This window comes from Chelon labrosus, assembly GCF_963514085.1.
Source record: "Chelon labrosus genome assembly, chromosome: 5".
Classification (NCBI taxonomy): Eukaryota; Metazoa; Chordata; class Actinopteri; order Mugiliformes; family Mugilidae; genus Chelon; species Chelon labrosus.
The window spans coordinates 1251126-1273915 of NC_140341.1; the positions used below are offsets into that span (position 1 = coordinate 1251126).

Genomic DNA, 22790 nt, shown 5'->3' on the forward strand with positions numbered 1-22790 from the left:
AAGACATCAGGCTGTGAACAACACACACATGATGTTCTGTAAATAGAGAGGGGAGGAGCAGTGAAAGTGAAAGTGTTCAGTTTGTTCAGACTCCATTTGAGACGACAGAGCAGAGGGAGGAAAACTGAAGCTGAAGCAGAGTGAGTGTTAACATTCTTCTTCTTCTTCTACTTCTTCTTCTTCATGTGGACTGTAGAGGGAAGAAGAGTCAGAACTCAACACTTTGATTCAACCATTCACACAAACTTGTGATTGATCACTTGGAGTTCTGCTGCTTTTATTAAACTGCGTAGTGTGTGTTTCACTTCCTGTTCTCAGAGTCTCTGAACAGACTGGTCCAGTGTTCCCTACTGTCTAAATAAAAGCCTCTAATTATGATGCTGTCCCAACTATTAAAACTATTTCTACAGTAGATGAAATGTCTGCACATAAAATCAGACGTGTTGCGTCTTTAAATGATGGTAATAACGTGGATATTGGCTTTAGTGACAAACAGCAGCAGCCTGTGCAGCACGTTACGTCTGGAGTCGTTTCCTCCAGGTTTTGACCAACTCTCTTTAAATAATTGTAAATCTCCATGGTCTAAAAAATCAAGAGCACAAACATCAGCTTTTAAAAAGTGGAGGTAACTTTTATTTTTATTAGTGAACAACACAAATAGCTTCACATGCTACGTGAATGTTTCTGAGCCGTTTTCTCCGTCAGGTTAAATTCAGTTGGTTATGAGACCATGGTGGAGTAAATTAGACCCTGACGGGCCACCATAGTATTAACATTGTATGGGAAACCCTGTGTCTGTTCTAGGACCATCATCCACTTCCATTGTTGTAATATTTAGATGCATTAGGTCAGAGGTCACAGGTAAATACCTTCCATCAAAGGAATACATTAGACTCAGATTTCATTTAGATTGATTTGAATTATCTTCGTGCTTTTAGACATTTCTTAGATGTGAGGTCTTACATTTCATCAGGATGGTTTATAAAAGGTTTTAAAAGTCAGCAGGTCAAATCAGGTTTCTCTGAGTCCTCCTTGTATTCTGGTAACCAGGTTTCTGGTTGAATGAAGAAATCAGCTGACTGGAGAAGACTGACTGTAACTGAAGTTGATGTAAACTCACTGAATGTTACTGGTTTACCTCTCAGACTGACTGAAGTCCAAAAGATGAAGAAAAGAAAGTCTACAGTATCCAGCTGTCTGTCTATGAAGAGTGACTGGTCCAGAGATAAACCTCCATTCTTCAGAGAAGAACCTGGACCCTCAGACACAAAGTAAGAGACTGGTTCTACTGTAAACTGACCTGATGGAAGATGATGATGTTAGGATGAAGCAGAAATGTTCTGCTGAAAGATTTATAGTCATGATGCAGATGTTTTAGTGCAGGTAGGTAAGATCCTAGTCTGGGTTTTAGAACCAGGAAGTACTGATGGTATTTCTGTAGTAAAACACCTGAGAACCTCCATTTCAGAATGTCCACTCATCAATATTCAGATATATTTGTCCTAATGTTGAAGTGTGTAAAGATGTTCAGCTGGGCTACTAGTGGATGGATTGAACTGCAGTTTTCTCCTCCTCCCATAGTCAGTGTGTAGCAACTAGCCAGTATAGTTAGAATGTGATCTTTATCTGATCAATACTCCCTATCAGTCCAGTTCACTATCAGTAACACTTCTTAGACTCTTCTAAGCTCAGTTCAGACTGAACTAACTCAAGATAAAACTGTGAAGAACATAATCAGCTTTTTTTTAAGTTCCAGTTGTAAAATAAAAGCAGGGACGGTCTGGTCATCTTTCATACTGGGCATTTTCCCGTTGTGGCCGATGTGCTATTTGGGCTGACAGTCCCGACCCTTCTTTTAATTTCCATATTGGTCTGACCGGCCCATAATACCAGCAGATCAGCATCCCCATTGACACTGGTCTGGTCCAATCACATTGTTAAACACTAAGCCCTTTCTCTTTGGTCCTGCCAGCGTAATACATTCACCAAATAAAGTCAGTTCAGGAGTTTGTTTCCTAACCACCGGCTCTTGACCCACGCTGGTCTGCAGCCCATTGGTTATTTTCTTGACTGACAGGGGGCTGGACCAATCATATCATGAAACACCTCCTCCTTTGGCTCTTTGGTGTGGAGAACAATGTAGGATGAACGTAACGTTATCAGTTAGGATCTTCTAAGATGGAGAGAAACTGAGAGAGAAAAGAAACTTGCTCTTTAATCAAACGCTGCTAAATGTGACAAAACTACAGACATGTTTACCACGGCAGGTCCTTCATCAGCTCCTGTGGCTGATGACAGTGGTGGTGGTTGTGGTTCTGGTACTCACAGTGAACAGGAACATGTAGTAGAACCTGTGGTAAGCTGGACTGCTTTCAGAACACTTAGGCTGTGTAATGAGGAGGCTAAAGCAACACAAGCCCTTGGTAAATCTGATAAAATGATAAAACGTCAATAAAATCATTTTGACTAATGTTCTATGGTCAAGTTAGTTTGTATTGTAAACACAGGTGACATTAGCTAACGTCCTCACCACTAGCAGCTATTTATTAGACGTTGTGTTCACCGACTGGATGAGACAATAATCCCAGGTTAGTACTGTTATGTCTTCCATCCTGAACTAAATAGTCTAGAATGTGAGAACACTTTTTAAAACCAGCATTCACCAACAATAACAGTCAGTCAGAGAGCAGCTTTCTGATTTCATTATTAGACTATTATTGTTTGTGGGGTGAGTAGTAGGCTAGCCCAATGCTAAGCTACTTTTTGACCGTTGGACAGTTTTTATGTAGGTGGTTAGAGGCAATGAACAGAAATGAAAGAACATCACACTTTTTAAAATGACATCATTGTGTTCATTGCCAGTGTTATGTCAATGCAGCTGTGTGTCTGTTCATCAGAGAATCCAATAATTCTGGATGTTTTGTTGAGCTAGGTTGAGATAGCATCCCCAGAAGAGGAGAGTGTTACAGGCAAGCACTTTTAAAAACGAATTAAATTTAGCCATTTAACGTTATTGCCTCGTCAAGCGTTGTAAGCTTTGTTTTTTGTTATACTGCACTACTACGCTACTATGACTGCAGGAAGTGCGCCAGCGCACCGTTGTATTATTTGTGCACTGCACGAATGCTGTTTGTAATGTCAAAGATGTGAAAGTTTGATCGATTGATTGATTGAAAGATTTATTGTGTTTGTCAAATGTAAATAAATGGGACGCTTTGCGTTTCCAAACAGTCATTTCTGTCCCGACAATCCCCTCTGTGGTAGAAGAAACCCTTACGGTAATTAAACATTACAACACCAGCGGCTTAGTCGGGTGCGGCTTATATTCAGGTGCGCCTTATAGTCCGGAAATTACGGTAGTCTGAAAAAATAAAATGATTGACATGATTTTAACGTGAAGATAAAGTGACACAGTAAATCTCTGCAATATCCAGATGTCCGTCTATGAAGAGTGACTGGTCCAAACATGATCCTCCAGACTTCAGTGAAGAACCTGGACCCTCAGACACAAAGTAAGAGACTGTTTCTACTGTAAAGTGACCTGATGGAAGATGATGATTTTAGGATGAAGCAGAAATGTTCTGCTGAAAGATTTCTAGTCATGATGCAGATGTTTTAGTGCAGGCAGGTAAGATCCTAGTCTGGGTTTTAGAACCAGGAAGTACTGATGGTATTTCTGTAGTAAAACACCTGAGAACCTCCATTTCAGAATGTCCGCTCATCAACATTCACATATATTTGTCCTAATGTTGAAGTCTGTGAAGATTTTCAATCTGCAAATGATTTTAGTGATGAAGAAATGTGTTGACAGAGAGAGGAAGAGGAGTCCTGTTTCTGTGGAGGAGCAGCTGTCCTGCTGTGCTTTGTGTCAGGACGTCCTGAAGGATCCAGTCTCTAGCAGCTGTGGACACTGGTTCGGCAGACAGTGCATCACCTCATACTGGGACCAGTCTGCTTCATCAGGAGACTCCTCCTGTCCCCAGTGTGGACCAAGATCCAGAAGAAGACCTGGACTGCAGACAGCCAGTCAGAGCAGCACTGTACAAAGTAAGACTGTACATCTGTCTGCTGATGGACTCTTTTCTGGAAACCTGTTGATTTAATCCAGACACATTGTTGTGTTCTACAGCATGGGGATTTAAGATCATTCTAAATATCATTGTAAATGAACTCCCAGTGAAATGTCACTGCATTGTTTCTGCTCCAGAGTAATAACAGCAGGACAGAGAGGAGTGAATGCTGTGTATTGCAGACAGTCACACTGACTAACAGCCAGATAGCAGCCTGAGACACAACAAGAGACACAGACTCTGAACAACAGCCCACATTAGCTTTCCTGCTAACGTCTCCTTCTTCTCTAACCTACACACATCTTGTCCTGCAGATCCACCTGTTGAACAAGAACCAAACAAACATCCACTGAGGAAAACTGCTCTGCTAACATCAGTTTGTAGCAGTAGATAGTAAAGCAGCTGATGAGTAGCAGCACTTTGAACAGCTTCAAAACTTCACATATATTGATAGAATATTTAATTAGTTTAGATTCCTTTAGTTTCATTTATTCTCTTTTGTTTTCCTACACTTCACGTCAGCTTTATTTTCCTCTTCACTGATTTCTCTCCTCATAACTGAGTTTTGTTAATTACTGCTGAAGCAAATGAAACTCCTGCTGAGACCAGCCAGTGGGAGGCTTTTATTGTGAAAGAGCCAGAGGAAATACAGTGTATTTGTCATCTGATTATCAGTGTTTGGTTGGTGGTGCTATTAAAACCAAGAGATGAACATATTGTGCATCATTTTATTGGTAGCTCAGTCTTAAATATTACAACAAGGAAGGAACAACAACAGTGAGCTGTTAGATGAAGAGCTGCAGACAAGCTGCTGAAGCTCAACCTGCTGCCTCTGCTGTCAATCAAACACTAGCACAAGAAAAAAGAGCATTTCTAATGTTTCCTCCAAAAATGTTTCATTGTGAGAAGAAAAAACTCTTTACAACACATTTAAAAGTCAATTTTCTGTTCTTTGTGACTTCAAACAGGGATGAGTGTTTTCTTTCTGTCTCACGTTTGTTCTTCTTTCCAGCAGATGTTGGTCTGCAGGAGGTTTTAGATGAACATAAGATCAGTCTGAGGAGGAGATGTGAACGTGTGACTGAAGGAAGTGATGTAACAGGAAGTGGAACCCTCCTCAACAGGATCTACACTGAGCTCTACATCACAGAGGGACAGAGTGAAGAGGTTAATACCCAACATGAGGTGAAGCAGCTTGAGACAGCTTCCAAGATGAAGGCCCTCCATGACACTCCAATCAAGTGCCACGACATCTTTAAAGCCTTACCTGACCAGCAGAGACACATCAGAGTGGTTCTGACCAACGGCGTCGCTGGTGTTGGAAAAACCTTCTCAGTGCAGAAGTTCACTCTGGACTGGGCAGAGGGTTTGGAAAACCAAGATGTCAGTGTGGTGATTGTGCTTTCGTTCAGGGAGCTGAACTTGATCAAAGATGAGCAGTACAGTCTTCTCAGGCTGCTCCATGTTTTCCATCCAACATTACAGAAGGTCACAGCAGAGGAGCTGGCTGTCTGTAAACTTTTGTTCATCTTTGACGGCCTGGATGAAAGCAGACTTTCATTGGACTTCAACAACAGTGAGGTTGTGTCTGATGTCACACAGAAGGCATCAGTCAACGTGCTGCTGACAAACCTCATCAAGGGGAACTGCTTCCCTCGGCTCTGGTCTGGATCACTTCCCGACCTGCAGCAGCCAATCAGATCCCTCCTACATGTGTTGACAGGGTAACAGAAGTACGAGGCTTCACTGACGCCCAGAAGGAGGAGTACTTCAGGAGGAGGTTCAGTGATGAAGAGCTGTCCAGCAGAATCATCTCCCACATCAAGACATCCAGGAGCCTCCACATCCTGTGTGGAGTCCCAGTCTTCTGCTGGATCACTGCTACAGTTCTGGAGCACATGTTGACTACAGAGCAGAGAGGAGAGCTGCCCAAGACCCTGACTGACATGTACTCACACTTTGTGATGGTTCAGACAAAGAGGAAGAAGAACAAGTACCATGAGGGACATGAGACGAGTCCACAGAAGCTGATGAAGGCTGACAGGGAAGTTCTTCTGAAGCTGGGGAGGCTGGCGTTTGAACATCTGGAGAAAGGAAACATCATGTTCTACCAAGAAGACATGGAGCTCTGTGGTCTTGATGTGACAGAGGCCTCAGTGTACTCAGGAGTTTGTACAGAGATCTTCAAAAGAGAGAGTGTGATCTTCCAGAAATCAGTCTACTGCTTTGTTCATCTGAGTGTTCAGGAGTTTCTGGCTGCAGTCTACATGTTCCACTGTTACACCAACAAGAAGACAGTGGTGCTGAAGAACTTCCTGGGGAAAGAGGACCGGGAGTCCACTAACTCTCTGGATGACTTCCTGTATGGAGCCATGAAGAAATCCCTGCTCAGTGAAAATGGTCACCTGGACCTGTTTGTTCGCTTCCTTCATGGTCTCTCTCTGGAGTCCAACCAGAGACTCTTAGGAGGTCTGCTGGGTCAGACAGAGAACAGTTCACAAATCATCCAGAATGCCTTCATCAACCTGAAGGAGATGAACACTGATAAAATCTCTCCTGACAGAAGCATCAACATCTTCCACTGTCTGATGGAGATGAACAACCTTTCAGTACATCAGGAGATCCAAGAGTTCTTGAAGTCAGAGAACAGATCAGAGAAACTCTCTGATATCCACTGCTCAGCTCTGGCCTACATACTGCAGATGTCAGAGGAGGTTCTGGATGAGTTGGACTTGGATCAGTACAACACATCAGAGGAGGGACGACGGAGACTGATCCCAGCTGTGAGGAACTGCAGAAAGGCTAAGTGAGTCCTGATGTGATCATTAACAGAATCAATCAGTGGAGATTAGTAGTTTAGTTCTTCACATATACACAGGATTACATTATTGTCATTATTCTTAGTTTTACCTCAAACATTATACATCAGTTGAGTTGATTTCTGAAGCTGTTTAAAATGCTGTGAGTATAAAAATGTAGATTCTTTTAGTTGGTTGTGATGTTTGTTATTATCTATTATGTATTTGTAATAATTGTTAGGTTCTATATTCTTTTTAACCATTTCTTTATCTTCCCTTTTGTGATGGAGGCTTCATGTAACCCTGATAAAACTAATGAAGGAGGTTGTGCTGGAGGTTTTTGAGACACACAACATTTTATAGTTTGTTTTATTCAGTAAGTTTAGTGGTTTAAAACCAGATCTGTATCATTTTCTAAAGATTACTGAAGTCATTGTGACCATGGAGGATGCTGGGGGATGCCTCAGTGTTTTTATTGAAATTTCATTGAACAAAATTACCACACTCAAATTACAAGTATCACTTTATTAAAGGGAATATTTTTACATGATTTGTCCCAAGATGTTTTCTCGATGACATTCTATGTAGGATGAACCAGTTTAGTTCTGTTTGTAATCTGTCTTCATTTTCTTTTAGATCTCCTTCAGGCTGTAAGCTCATCATACAAAAACACAAATATTAGCATTCAGTTGTAATGCATCACCTCTTAAAGAGTAACTTCATATTCACTCAAGCATCAGTCAGATATCCTGGGTTCAGTTAACACACTGTGTTTGTATAAAAAGTGGATTCCTTCTTGTCAAGTGTTTAGTTTCATTTCTGCAGCGTTTGGCAGCAGTCATCAGATTTTTCCTGCGTATGGACGTGAACAGTCGTAGCTGACAGTAGTAGGTAGCAAAGAGAGATCATCTCTCCAACTGGAACTGTTCACTGAGTTCAACTCATTCTAAATGTTCTGGTGTCAAAGTGAAGAAATGTTTTCATCAACCAGGTTTCTTCATTCTGACTGTGTGGATCAAATCACACTGACAGACTGTGGACAGTATGGAAGCCTAAATGTAACTCCATTTTCCCTCCTTCATCTACAAGATGAAAGCAGAACAGAGATTGTCATTAAAAGTCTGAAGCTATGAGAGAGACTGAAGAGAGTCATTGTGTCATGTCAAACACAATAAGATGAGATGAGCTGAACCACAGATGTTCATCAGATGATCACCTCACTCTGTTTCATACTCATTCAGTCTGGATCTAGAATGTAAATGATCTGATTTTATAACAGATTTTATATGTTTTCTAATCACAGACTTACTGGATGTCGACTCTCAGAGACTGACTGTGAAGTTGTGGCCTCAGCTCTGAAGTCCAACCCTTCCTATCTGACAGAGCTGGACCTGAGTAAAAATAACCTGGAGGATTCAGGAGTGAAGCATCTGTCTGCTGGACTGGAGAGTCCAAACTGTAGACTGGAGACTCTGAGGTCAGTTCACTGACTGGAGCTGTTGTAGGTTTTCTTTATTTATTCAATTCAAATCATTGACTGATGTGTCAAATGTTCTTTAGTTGATAAATGTTCAGTATTTCCATGAGCACAAATCTGAAGACGTTTCTTCTTTTTCTCAAATGTTGTTTTTTTCCAAATGACTGAACAACCTTCACAGACACATTCTCAGTGGATCACAAAGACTGCCAAAACATTAGGACCCCTCAGACCATTATAGCATTACAGACACAGACTGCCAGGAGCTGTGTGACTTCTAGCAGCAGCTGGCCCTGGTAGTCATGACAACCGGACCCTAACGACTTTACACACGCTCACACATTATGAACATAATACATTATGAGCGCTCAGATTAGGGCTGGGCGATGAAACGATAACGATATCTATCGCGATAGACACGTCATCGATATCAATAGAAAATACGTTCCATACAATGTTCGATAATTTCACTTGAACTCAGAGAAAAATAGAAAATAGGAAAACCCCGAGCCAGAACTGCAAGTCATTCTGGGGGATGTAGGCAGATGAAGGGCTTTAGTCTCTCTACCTATCACGGCCCAGCTAAGCCTGGTTGGTGGTTCCACAAGAATTTTCTAGTTTGATTTAATCTACATCTTTTATTCTTTATTCATTTTGATGACCTGCAGTTTGTCAGAGACCAGCTGGGATTCTCTGGTCTCAGCTCTGAAGTCCAACCTCTCCCATCGGAAATATCTGAACCTGAGTGACAACAGTCTAAAGGATTCAGGAGTGAAGCAGCTGTGTGGTTTTCTGAAGAGTCCAGACTGTAGACTGAAGACTCTGAGGTCAGTTCACTGTCTGTTACTGTTGTAGATTTGATATGTTTAATCATGTCACAACCTGGCTCAAACAGCAGTGACAAAAAAGGGAAGCCACACAGAGTCTACTAGTAATCTGAATTTAATGAAGTACAATAAGTAAATAGTGGTGTGTCTCTCTGCATATCAGTGTGCATGCCATGTTGGAGCGTGTGAGTGAATGGAGCAGTGTATGAGAATACAACACCAAATACAAACAAAAGAGCAGTCAGGTGGTCAGCCAGGTGAGAGAGCGAGAGAAGTGAGCCAAGGCCTGCTTTATGGCCTCCCACTGCAGCCTCCTCAGGTGTGCTGCATCTATGACGAGACTGTAGCTCCACCTCCCAGGCTCCTACAACACAGAGAAGAACAATCTCCCAACCCACAACCTAAAGCCAGCCCTGGAGGCCGTCACACTCCCCCCCCAGAAGACAGGGCTCCTACCCTGGACTGTAAACAAAAACATACATACTGAAGAACCGGACCAAGTTCCAATATTGCCAATAGTAGATAACATAGACAACCTCCTACCAACACACCCTTCCCTAACTCGACTCTCGTCCCATCTCCAGACACACCATTCCCAACCTCAGCAACCTTGGTACCTATGAGCAATTTAAGAAGAAGAGAAACAGATGCTGCAGAGGACAGTGCAGAGAACAAGGAAGACGACATAGTAGTTAGATTGCCAAATCTACAGAGGTGCACGGGAGAAAGCGTCTGCCATGACATTGTCTTTGCCCTTGATGTGCTGGATGTCCAGGTTGTAAGGCTGCAGAAACAAAGCCCACCGCATGAGCCTCTGATTTGGGTTCTGCAGAGAGTTCAAAAAGGTTAGAGGGTTATGGTCAGTCCATACTACAATCGGCATTCCAGAGTCAAGATAAACATGAAACTGCTGTAAGGCCAGGATTAATGCCAGTGCTTCTTTCTCTATCACTGAATAATTCAGCTGATAAGAATTGAACTTTTTGGAAAAGAAGCTAACAGGATGTTCAACACCTTGTTGGTCAGCTTGAAGGACTACAGCTCCTGCTCCGATGTGACTTGCATCCACATGTAGCTTGAACGGCTTATCCAAGCGGGGAGCTAACAAGACAGGAGCAGAGCATAACAAAGCCTTAACATTGCAAAAAGCTTGCTGACATGAAACTGACCAAATGAACTTTGCCTTCAACAAGTCTGTTAGAGGAGCCACTATAGTTGAAAAATTACGGCAAAAACAACGATAATAACCAACCAAACCCAGGAACCACATAAGTTCCTTTTTGGTAGTGGGAACAGGAAACTCATCAATAGCCAATACCTTGGCAAGAACAGGCCGCACATGACCCTGACCCACAACCTTACCAAGATAGGTCACAGTGGCTTTTGCAAATTCACATTTTGCCAAATTTACAGTCAAGTTACCGTCTGCTAGTCGCTCAAACAAAGCACCAATACGACTCAGATGATCTTCCCAGGTATTACTGTATATCACCACATCATCTAAATATACAGCGCAACCTTCAAGTCCATTAACCACCATGTTCATTAGCCGTTGAAATGTAGCTGGAGCATTACGCAAGCCAAAGCCCATGACTGTATATGAAAACAGACCAGATGGTGTTATGAAAGCAGATATTTCTTGAGCTCTTTGGGTTAACGGCACCTGCCAGTACCCTTTTAATAGATCGAACTTGCTCACATACTTTGCAGCACCAACTTGGTCAATACAGTCTTCCACACGAGGCAATGGATAGGAATCTGGCTTTGTCACAGCATTTACTTTCCGAAAATCTGTGCAACACCGTGGCGACTTGTCAGACTTTTCAACGAGCAAACATGGAGAAGCCCAGCTGGAAGAAGAGTGTACAGCAATGTGGTTATCCAGCATGTATTTAACTTCCCCATCAATGATCTTTCTCTTTTCTTCAGACACTCTATAGAACCTCTGGCGAATTGGTTTTGCATCGCCCACATCAATATCGTGTTCAATTAAAGTAGTTCTGGAAGGCGTGTCCCCAAATAAAGATGGATAGCTCTTAATTAATTTTGCCAACTCAGTACACTGTTCAGCTGTCAAATGAGCCAACACAACACAACAAAACTCTAAATTGCTTCAGAGTTTTTCCAAACGGCCACGTAACAACGCATCATCAGGCACTGCCACATCCCCCCCCCCCCCCCCCCATTAAATGCTGACTGCACCACCGTACAAGCAGCCAAACCTGAATGGGCTTCTGAGGAAAAGTAACCTGCACAGTCAGACTTCACTTTAGATGAATCACGCACATAATATGGTTTTAACAAATTTATGTGGAAAAGCTGGTTTCTTTTCCTGCGGTCTGGAGTCGCAATTAGATAATTCTGTTCAGAGAGTTGACACACACAACAGTATATGGACCAACAAACTTTGCCTGAAACGGTGACCCCACAATCGGCAACAAGGCAAGTACTTGATCCCCCTCACTAAATTGACGTGCTTCAGAGCGCCGGTCATACCACTCCTTCATCCTAGCTTGAGACTTCCCCAGTTTTTCCTTCTCCAACTGGCCAGCCATATAAAGCCTGTGTCGAAACCCATTCACATAATCTATCAAGTTTGATGGAGGTTACTCTGCAGTCCACTCATCTCGCAGCACTGCCAAAGGTCCACGTACCTTGTGTCCAAAAACCAGATCATGACCACCCCTGATCTGACTGAATGATTCTTGGTATCCCAAATATAGCAATAAACTGTTAATGCTTTAACTACAGACCTGGCTGTGATAGTACGTAAGGGATAAGCAGCTGGATAACGTGTGACCTGACACATCACAGTCAACAAAAACTCCGACCCAGACTTTGACTTGGGCAAGGGCCCCACACAATCAATGATTAAATGTTCAAATGACTTGTCCACTGCAGGTATTGGATAGAGTGGGGCAGGCTTAATGGCCTGGTTAGGCTTACCTGTCATCTGACATGTATGGCAAGTCTTAACATAAGCTGTCACATCACGCTTGAGACGAGGCCAAAAAAAATAACGCAGAATGTGACGGTATGTTTTCCCAACTCCCAAATGCCCTGTCTGGTCATGAGAACATTTCAATACGTCATTTCGGTACTTCGTGGGTACCACAACTTGAACAACTGGTTCACCCACGCAATCATAACCCTGGGGAACCCACTTACGGACCAATACCTCATTCTTCAAGAAATAACCCAAGCTTGCACTTTTAGCTTCATGGCTAGGCCGCACCTGATCGAACAGTCCACTTAATGCAGCATCCTCCCGCTGTTCACTGGCAAGCTCCTCTGGAGAGACTGAAAAAGAATTAAGTACATGAAAATCAGTTTTCAAAGTACAATCTTCCATCTGAACTGAAGCATCTGCCCCAGCTCTAGTCACTGCCCTGGTCACAGCACAAGCTGTAAACACTTCTGGGAACTGATGTTTACAATCCTCCGTTTCTTCTAGCACTGGTGTAGGCTTAATAGGCGGAGAACCATCAGCCCAAACACGATTGCCAGCCAAATCATTCCCCAAAATCACATCTATCCCATCTATAGGAAAGGCAGGACGCACCCCAATGTGGACATCACCATCCACAAGGCCACAGGACAGATTGGCTTTGTGCAGAGGAACACAGATAGTGGTTAAACCCATTCCCCGTACCAGTACACAGCCCCCAGTATCTGTGTCTGGGGAAATGTCCAGCACTGAGTCTACCACAAATGAATTCTTTGCTCCTGTATCTCGCAAAATTTTCACCGGCACCTTATTGTCACAACCAGGAAGAGACATACACCCATCTGAAACAAAAGCTTCAAAGCCATCATAATCCCTAGTTTCATGCTTAATTGACTCCACCACCTCCTCAGAAACCACTGGAGCTTTCTTAACTGTAGCACTTAGTGCAGCTGGTTTTACATGTCTTCCTCCTGTGCGATTTCCCCTGTTTCTCAGAACAGGACACTCTGCTTTCCAATGTCCCCTTTCATGACAATAGTTACAATATTCACCAAAACCAACTGAACGTGAACCACGATTCGTTTTTGCAGACTCAGACCAAGATAACTTAGCAGGCTGACCAACTTTAGCAGAAGCATTATCGAATCCACAGCTTTTCCCAAATTTGCTTTTGTGTGCCAGCACATATTCATCTGCCAGACTAGCCGCTTCAGAAGCAGTTCTTACTCCACGCTCAGCAATACGAGTTGCAATCTCAGGTGGGATACAATCTTTAAATTGTTCAAGCACCATTAGGTCACCCAGATTTCTAAAAGTAGTAACCTCCATTGCAGAACACCACCTGTTGAAATGTTTAGTCAAGTCCCTTGCAAACTCAACATGTGATTGTTTTTCAGACTTCCTCCAGGACCTGAAACGTTGCTGATAGGCTTCCGGTACCAACTCATAAGCTTTTAACACTGCCTCTTTCACAGTAGCATATTTAATGCTGTCACTTGCACTAAGGGCTGAATACGCTTCTTGAGCTTTTCCTGTCAATACAGCCTGCAACATTACCACTCTGTCAGCTTCAGGCCACCCTCTCACATCAGCCACACGTTCAAAAAGTGAGAAAAAGGTGTCTGGGTCTTTGTCATCAAATTTCTGGACTAGGCGCAGGTTACTTGCCACATCAAAAGTTTTCCAATTTTGTGAACCGGATGCTACAAACTCCTCTGAGAATTCAACATCACCTGACAACTTACCTGCCTTGATGAGATCTAGACGTTGCTGCTGAAACTGCAACTTTTCTTTTTCAAAAGACTGCCTTAGCCGTTCCTTTTCCATGCCTAGTTTATCCTTTTCCATTTGCAACAACAACAGTTCTTTTTGTTGTTCAAAGGTCAACGTTGCTGTGGGAGACACCACAGACTCTGCACCACTGGTACTTGGACCCTCCATTTTAGTTAACAAAACACCAGACTTTATTAAAGCATCCCTCAATGACTCTTTAATTTCCTTTTTTAACTGTTTTTGCCCAACATCCACCTTAAAATGCTCCACAAGCTTCAAAAGTTCTTCCTTTGTGTAGCTATTCAACCGTTCGTCGGATGGAGACTGAAGAAAACTAGTCACGGTAGCCATGAGAGGACAGTAGTGATCTGAGGTGCAGAGTAACCTAGAGCCCTTCCACTAACTACCTATCCAGAAACTTACTAAGCTCCACCCTAGTCTTCATGCAGTTACTTACAGTGGGTATTTATGCACTGCAAACCACTGGAACAAGAAAGGCAACTGTGCAAACAGCGACCCCCTCGAATCCATGGATGTGCCCCCGAGACCACTGCTCTAGCCGCTTTCACTGCAACACTACACAGATTTACGAACGGATCCTAAAGGAGAAACGTTCCTTCATCCTATCAGGGAAAGCTCCAAGACTACAAATGCACCCCAAACAAACCACTTTGAATCCACAATGGCCTCTACTTTCTAAACTGTCTCCAGCCCCACGCAAGACAGCACTAAAGCTCTCTCCTTAACATTTACACCACTGACCAAAACAAAAAGAACTCCAGCACAGAAACTCAACCAACCAAACTCAGTCACCACCACGAGCTAAATGGTAGACTATGAGGCCTCCCAAAACTAGTACTTCCAGATTACAAACTCAAGACATATAATCCTAATCCAAAACTCACTCTTTTACTTCTTCTACAGGAAACTACTAGTGTAGATTAGTAAAAGAAAACAAATAGTACTAGTTCCTAACTTAATGTACATAAATCATTCAAACATGATTTACCAAACACAAAACAAAAGAATCGGACGAGCCCCCATTTTGTCACAACCTGGCTCAAACAGCAGTGACAAAAAAGGGAAGCCACACAGAGTCTACTAGTAATCTGAATTTAATGAAGTACAATAAGTAAATAGTGGTGTGTCTGTCTGCATATCAGTGTGCATGCCATGTTGGAGCGTGTGAGTGAATGGAGCAGTGTATGAGAATACAACACCCAAGTGGTCAGCCAAGTGAGAGAGCGAGAGAAGTGAGCCAAGACCTGCTTTATGGCCTCCCACTGCAGCTTCCTCAGGTGTGCTGCATCTATGACTAGACTGTAGCTCCACCTCCCAGGCTCCTACAACACAGAGAAGAACAATCTCCCAACCCACAATCTAAAGCCAGCCCTGGAGGCCATCACAATCACTAACTGAATCTAAGGCTGCGTTCAGACTGCCAGCCAAAATCCGATTTTTAGCCCATTCAGATTTGAATCGGATCTCGATTTTGAAGTCTGAACAGTGACAGATCACATGAAATCCGATTTTTGCCAAACGGTTGCAAACCACATCCAGAGGTAGTTTCATATCGCATTCGTATCGGATATGGACAGATGCGTCTCAGTCTGAACAGCTCCCAACACTCAGATGGGTTTTGACTGTCCGTGACGTCACTTACGCGACGCCAGGCCAGAACCAATGCGCCAGACCGGGTGCCTATTTCCGTTGTGGAGGAGCCACGTTACGGCCACGGACAGTGATATTACAGCTATCACAATGGAGGAGGACTTTGAAAACAATTCGCCTTGGACAGAGGAAGAAGCTGCATGCCTTATAAATCTTTACACTGACGTGACGTACATCCATGTGTTGTTTGTTGTTGTTTTGCTTGTCGCTGTCGCAATTATATAACGTCTGACAAATACACGTGCTGAATGATGCTTCCGCTCGTTGCTACAGCAACCTATCAGACCGGTGAAGAATGTGGCCCAGTCTGAACAGAACCATATCCGATTTGGACACTTGCTAAAGGCAGTGTGAACAGTCAGCCCTAAAAATCGGATATGAGAAGGAATCAGATTTGAATCAGATCCGTCTGCAGTCTGAACGCAGCCTAAGTCATGTTCATCCAGAACTTTCTTCCATAAATCTGTAAATGTCCTTTAGTTCAAGGCGAGTGTTTGTATCAGAAACTGTAGAAAATGTCCACTGTTAGTTGTGAAAGTCAATGAAGTTTAAAGGCTGTTAGGACACAGTAATGTTGAGCTGCACATTTAAAACCTGAACACATCTGATTGAATTATTCATGATTTAACCTACATCTTTTAATCTTTATTCAGATTGGAGAGATGCAGTTTGTCAGAGACCAGCTGGGATTCTCTGGTCTCAGCTCTGAAGTCCAACCCCTCCCATCTGAAACATCTGATCCTGAGTGACAACAGTCTGAAGGATTCAGGAGTGAAGCAGCTGTGTGGTTTTCTGGAGAGTCCAGACTGTAGACTGAAGACTCTGAGGTCAGTTCACTGTCTGTTACTGTTGTAGATCTGATATGTTTAATCACCAACTGAATTTAATTCATGTTCATCCAGAACTTTCCTCCATAAATCTGTAAATGTCCTTTAGTTCAAGACGAGTGTTTGTATCAGAAACTGTAGAAAATGTCCACTGTTAGTTGTTAAAGTCAATGAAGCTTAAAGGCAGTTAGGACACAGTAATGTTGAGATGCACTTTTAAAACCTGAACACATCTGATTGAATTATTCATGATTTAATCAAAATCTTTTATTCTTTATTTAGATTGTGGAGCTGCAGTTTATCAGAGATCAGCTGTGATTCTCTGGTCTCAGCTCTGAAGTCCAACCCCTCCCATCTGAAACATCTGAACCTGAGAATCAACAGTCTGAAGGATTCAGGAGTGAAGCAGCTGTGTGGTTTTCTGGAGAGTCCAGACTGTAGACTGGAGACTCTGAGGTCAGTTCACTGTCTGTTACTGTTGTAGATCTGATGTTTAATCACCAACTGAATCTAATTTATTTTCATATAAAACTTTATTTTTTTCCTCAAACTGAAGACAAACACAAACACATTTCAATAACTGTATAATGTTGATAGCTGCATTCCTGGTCAACACACACAGATGAGATCATGTGTTCAGATGCAGGTGTGTTTAGTGTCTGAGCTTCCTGCTGTTTTGTGCTCATTCAGTCACATTTCATTTGCAGTGAAACCTGCTGTGATCCATGTATCAGTCCATTCTCTCTGAACCACAGCTGTTGGAAGGAGATCACACACCTCACACTGTCACATACTACTGTCTGTAGAAGACATGATGAAGATCCACAATAACACAAGGACAAAGTCAGTCAAACATGTCTGAGTAGATTTAATCTACATCTTTTATTCTTTATTCAGATTGACCAACTGCGGGTTGTCAGAGATCAGCTGTGATTATCTGGTCTCAACTCTGGAGTCCAACCCCTCCCATCTGAAACATCTGGACTTGAGTAACAGCATCCTGAAGGATTCAGGAGTGAAGCAGCTGTGTGGTTTTCTGGAGAGTCCAGACTGTAGACTGGAGACTCTGAGGTCAGTTCACTCTCTGTTACTGTTGTAGATCTGATATGTTTAATCACCAACTGAATCTAATTCATGTTCATCCAGAACTTTCCTCCATAAATCTGTAAATGTCCTTTAGTTCAAGACGAGTGTTTGTATCAGGAACTGTAGAAAATGTCCACTGTTGGTTGTTAAAGTCAATAAATCTTAAAGGCTGTTAGGACACAGTAATGTTGAGCTGCACATTTAAAACCTGAACACATCTGATTGAATTATTCAGGATTTAATCTGCATCTTTTATTCTTTAGATTGATTGACTGCAGTTTATCAGAGATCAGCTGTGATTCTCTGGTCTCAGCTCTGAAGTCCAACCCCTCCCATCTGAAACATCTGGACCTGAGAGAAAACTACCTGAAATATTCAGTAGTGAAGCAGCTTCTTGATCTTGTGGAGAGTCCAGACTATAAACTGGAGACTGTGCAGTGAGTAGAGGGTTCCAGTCAGTCCATGCTACTTTCATCAGTATTGTCCTAAACACAGTTAGTATCGAAGATCCAGTGTTTCATGTAAACCTGCAGCTTCTCAGTGAAGCTGCGAAAGGAGAATGGAGACAGGCTTCAGGATTGAAAAGAAAGACAGAGAGAGAGACAACAGTCAGCCAACCAGATGAGCCAGAAGCTTGTTGTGATCATGTGTTTGAGTTGATGTGAAGACGACTGTTGTTGTTGTGTTGATGTGTCCAGGAAATAAAGCTGGATTCCAGCTGACAGCCTTCCAAGATGTATAGAGACAGTGGTGGTCATTCATCAAATCTGATGAACAACTGATCACAGCTCTGAGATCAGTCTGACTGAAGCCTGCACATCACAGAACCAGCATTACATTTAGTAACCATGTGCTCTTTCTACAGAGCAGAACCTCTCCTGAGGTCCAGTCATCACATTTGTATATATTTGCTCCAGTGCTGCTCTGAACAGGACTGAAGTCCCTGCTGCTCTTTATACTGGATGAGCTGCATCACTGACTGACAGCTGATGAAGGGAGACTCTGGAAACACTCATTTATCTCCTCTCTTCTTTCTTCTTATCTCTACAGATTGTGGCCACGATCTTTGTGAAGAGGACTGTGTGTGAGCTGAGAGAGGATGAGCTGTGTCCTGATGATCCAGAGAGGTTGAAGCAGCAGCAGCAGCAGCAGCAGCAGCAGCAGCAGCTTGTGTGTAGAGAGACTCTGACTGCAGATAAATGCTGCAGAATAAACCACATGTTCAGCAGAAACATGAGCTAAAACACACACATTCTACTCACAGTGATGCAGCCAGTGTTCAGTTTCACTCACTCAGCATATAGATGTGTTTGTGTTTCTGCTCTTTGCTTTATGGACTCCACTGAGTCAACATTGGAATCTTAAGCTTTTTGGACTTTTCTCTGATATTTCCTGACACTGTTGGAGCTTCTGTTCAGTTCCCAGTGGATGTGTGTATATGCTGGATGCTGGAATAGAATCATGAGAACATCTGAGCTAACTCTGGATCTCATCCTGTTTTAAAAAGTGAAGGCTGATAGTTTTTATGTGTGTGTTCTTGTACATTTATATCGATAACAATTAACAATTGTCTCTAGACTCTGTAGAGAACCCTGAGCATGAAACCTCCAGAGCAGCACGAAGGCAACGGTGGAAAGATGAACTCTTCTTTAACAGGAATTCATACAAACATCTGATTAAAGCAGACATGTAACATCTAAACATGAAACACACAAGCTGATGATGTTACATGAGAGACTGATCATCAATAAAAAGATTTATTAATTGTAGAAACTGTGAGGGAAATTCTCAAATGTCCCTCATTATTTTAATATCATATATGAAACCTAATATTTGTGGATGCAACATTAGATTGTATGTAGAATGGATATGTTGTTGTATGCTCCATTGTATAATATGTTGTGATATCCAAAAAAGGTTTAAAAAGGCAACTGGACTTGTAGAGTTTGTTCAGAAGACGTTTCACCACTCATCCGAGTAGCTTCTTCAGTTCTGGTGGACTGGTGGGAAATCTGAGGTTTAAATAGGAACTCCTCCTGAAAAAACTTGGTTGTTATGCTAATAACCAGAAACTGGTGCAGCTAATTTCCATTAACGACTGGGTACTTACCTGTAGTGGAGGGGGGGACTGTGTTGTCCCTGTCCTCTTTCCTATGAATGGTTCTCTAACGACTCTTGTCCGTCAGAGGCTCCAGTGTCAAGGTGTGAATGAGACTGAAACGTCTTGGGGACAGAAGTTAAAACTGTATTGTAAATAGATGGCAGATTAAATCTCAGTCCACCTCCTCTGTTTAGTGAAGGTTTTTCCAGTCTGACATAGATGGCTTCCTTTACTCCTCTTTCAAACCATCGGTCTTCTCTGGCTAAGATTTGGACGTTGTTATTTTCAAAGGAGTGTCCTTTGTCCTTCAGGTGTAGGTGGACCGCTGAATCGTTTCCTGATGAGCTGGCTCTCCTGTGCTGGTACATGCGTTTATGGATGGGTTGTTTGGTTTCCCCAATGTATAAATCTGTACACTCCTCACTGCACTGAACAGCGTACACCACATTACTCTGTTTTTGCCTGGGTGTTTTGTCTTTTGGGTGGACCAGTCTTTGCCTAAGTGTGTTTCCTGGTTTGAAATAAACTGGAATACGGTGATACGGTGAAATCCCTGGAATTTTCAATGTGGTGGGGGAGTGTTGCCCACCAACGGAGACAGGCTGGATGCCAGGTGTTTAGCGATGTTGTATGTAACCGAGTTTATGCTGCTGACGATGTTTATGCTGCAAACTCACCTACACAGAAGCAGAACAACTGAGACTGAAGGTAACAGCAGCCCTTGCCAGTGCTAAAACGCCACCTTCCAACATCACCACCCAGGAAAGGAAGGCGCTGGTGTCACTACAAAGAGACCAGGACATCACCATCTTGCCAGCCGACAAGGGAAGGTGCACCGTGGTGTTGAATACAACGGATTACCACACAAAGATTAACAGCCTCCTCAGCGACAAGGACACATACGAGACACTGAGGCGAGACCCAACCAACACCTACAAAACCAAAACAATAAACTACTTACAACAGCTGGAGAAGGAGAAGGCAATCGATAGACGCCTTTACTATCGTTTGTATCCCGGGGATGCCATCCCGTGTATTTATGGACTTCCGAAAATACACAAGGAAGGAGCACCTCTCAGACCCATCGTCAGCAGCATAAACTCGGTTACATACAACATCGCTAAACACCTGGCATCCAGCCTGTCTCCGTTGGTGGGCAACACTCCCCACCACATTGAAAATTCCAGGGATTTCGTCCACAAAGTTAGTAGCATCACACTGGGTCCAGAGGAAACCATCGTATCCTATGATGTAACCTCCCTCTTTACGTGTATCCCTACCGGAGAAGCCATTAGAGTAGTAAGGGAAAGACTACTAAAGGATGACTCCTTGGCTGATAGGACCACCCTCACCCCAGACCAACTATGTTTGCTACTCGATCTGTGCCTGACGACCACCTGTTTCCAATTTAATGGAGGATTCTACAGGCAAAAACACATGTGCAATGGGGTCACCGGTGTCACCTATTGTGGCCAATCTCTACATGGAGGAGGTCGAGACCAGAGCCCTGAACTCTTTCACAGGTAACACCCCCACACACTGGTTCAGGTACGTGGACGACACTTGGGTTAAAATCAAGACGCAGGAAGTGGAATCTTTCACACAGCACATCAATGCAGTGGACAGCAACATTAAGTTCACTCGGGAGGACATCAGCGGAGGTAGTCTGGCTTTCCTGGACTGTCTGGTGCATGTGGAAGAAGACCGAAGCCTCAACATTGAAGTGTATAGAAAACCCACCCACACTGACCAGCACTTATTATTTGATTCCCACCACCCTCTGGAGCACAAACTAGGGGTCATCAGAACGCTCCAGCACAGAGCACAGACTGTACCCACAAGACTGGATGGCAAGGAGAAGGAGCAAAAGCACATTAAATGGGCACTTAAGACATGTGGATATCCCAACTGGGCCTTTCTAAAAGGCTCAAAAAGATACCCCAAAAGGGACAGAGAGGAGGAGAGCAACAAAAGAAAAAACATAGTCATCCCATACGTGTCTGGAGTGTCCGAAAAACTCAGGAGAATTTTCAGAAATCACCGTATTCCAGTTTATTTCAAACCAGGAAACACACTTAGGCAAAGACTGGTCCACCCAAAAGACAAAACACCCAGGCAAAAACAGAGTAATGTGGTGTACGCTGTTCAGTGCAGTGAGGAGTGTACAGATTTATACATTGGGGAAACCAAACAACCCATCCATAAACGCATGTACCAGCACAGGAGAGCCAGCTCATCAGGAAACGATTCAGCGGTCCACCTACACCTGAAGGACAAAGGACACTCCTTTGAAAATAACAACGTCCAAATCTTAGCCAGAGAAGACCGATGGTTTGAAAGAGGAGTAAAGGAAGCCATCTATGTCAGACTGGAAAAACCTTCACTAAACAGAGGAGGTGGACTGAGATTTAATCTGCCATCTATTTACAATACAGTTTTAACTTCTGTCCCCAAGAAGTTTCAGTCTCATTCACACCTTGACACTGGAGCCTCTGACGGACAAGAGTCGTTAGAGAACCATTCATAGGAAAGAGGACAGGGACAACACAGTCCCCCCCTCCACTACAGGTAAGTACCCAGTCGTTAATGGAAATTAGCTGCACCAGTTTCTGGTTATTAGCATAACAACCAAGTTTTTTCAGGAGGAGTTCCTATTTAAACCTCAGATTTCCCACCAGTCCACCAGAACTGAAGAAGCTACTCGGATGAGTGGTGAAACGTCTTCTGAACAAACTCTACAAGTCCAGTTGCCTTTTTAAACCTTTTTTGGATATACCATGACCTGGATGACTGAGAACCTTCACAGACAATATGTTGTGATAATTAACATAAGGAACTCACTTCAAGGAATAAGAAATAGGTCACTGAATATCACACAATAATGGTCAACGTGTATGTCATGAGATGTATGTTAAGATGTTAGTACAATGAGTTGCATATGTAATATTTTGATGTGACTACAGATATGAACATTGTTTAGTATAAAAGCTGAGGAGAGTCTGTCTCTCTTCAGTCATCATCTGTTCCTGATGAGTGGCTCATGCTTGCAAGCAATAAAGTTTATCTAGAAAATAAATAATGTGTCATAACTTGGTATTTTAACCAACTTTCATCTGCACTAGACAAGTGACTGATTTTCAGTTGCCACGACAAAACGTTTAGTGTGTTTACAGAGAGCTGATAAAGTTACTGTTATAGGGATCAACAAGAGCA

The 22790-nt window shown here is 42.9% G+C and overlaps 1 pseudogene across 1 annotated transcript; it reads left to right on the forward strand.

The window, feature by feature from the left end:
* The first annotated feature begins 96 nt into the window (after positions 1–96).
* Positions 97–19391, forward strand: LOC311488462 (NACHT, LRR and PYD domains-containing protein 3-like; annotated as a pseudogene). Its single transcript, XR_014699930.1, has 12 exons — positions 97–140; positions 1146–1271; positions 3435–3512; positions 3812–4047; positions 5083–6876; positions 8172–8345; positions 9014–9172; positions 16217–16390; positions 16673–16846; positions 17288–17461; positions 17740–17913; positions 18527–19391. The product of XR_014699930.1 is annotated as an NACHT, LRR and PYD domains-containing protein 3-like (transcript).
* Positions 19392–22790: the final 3399 nt, after the last annotated feature.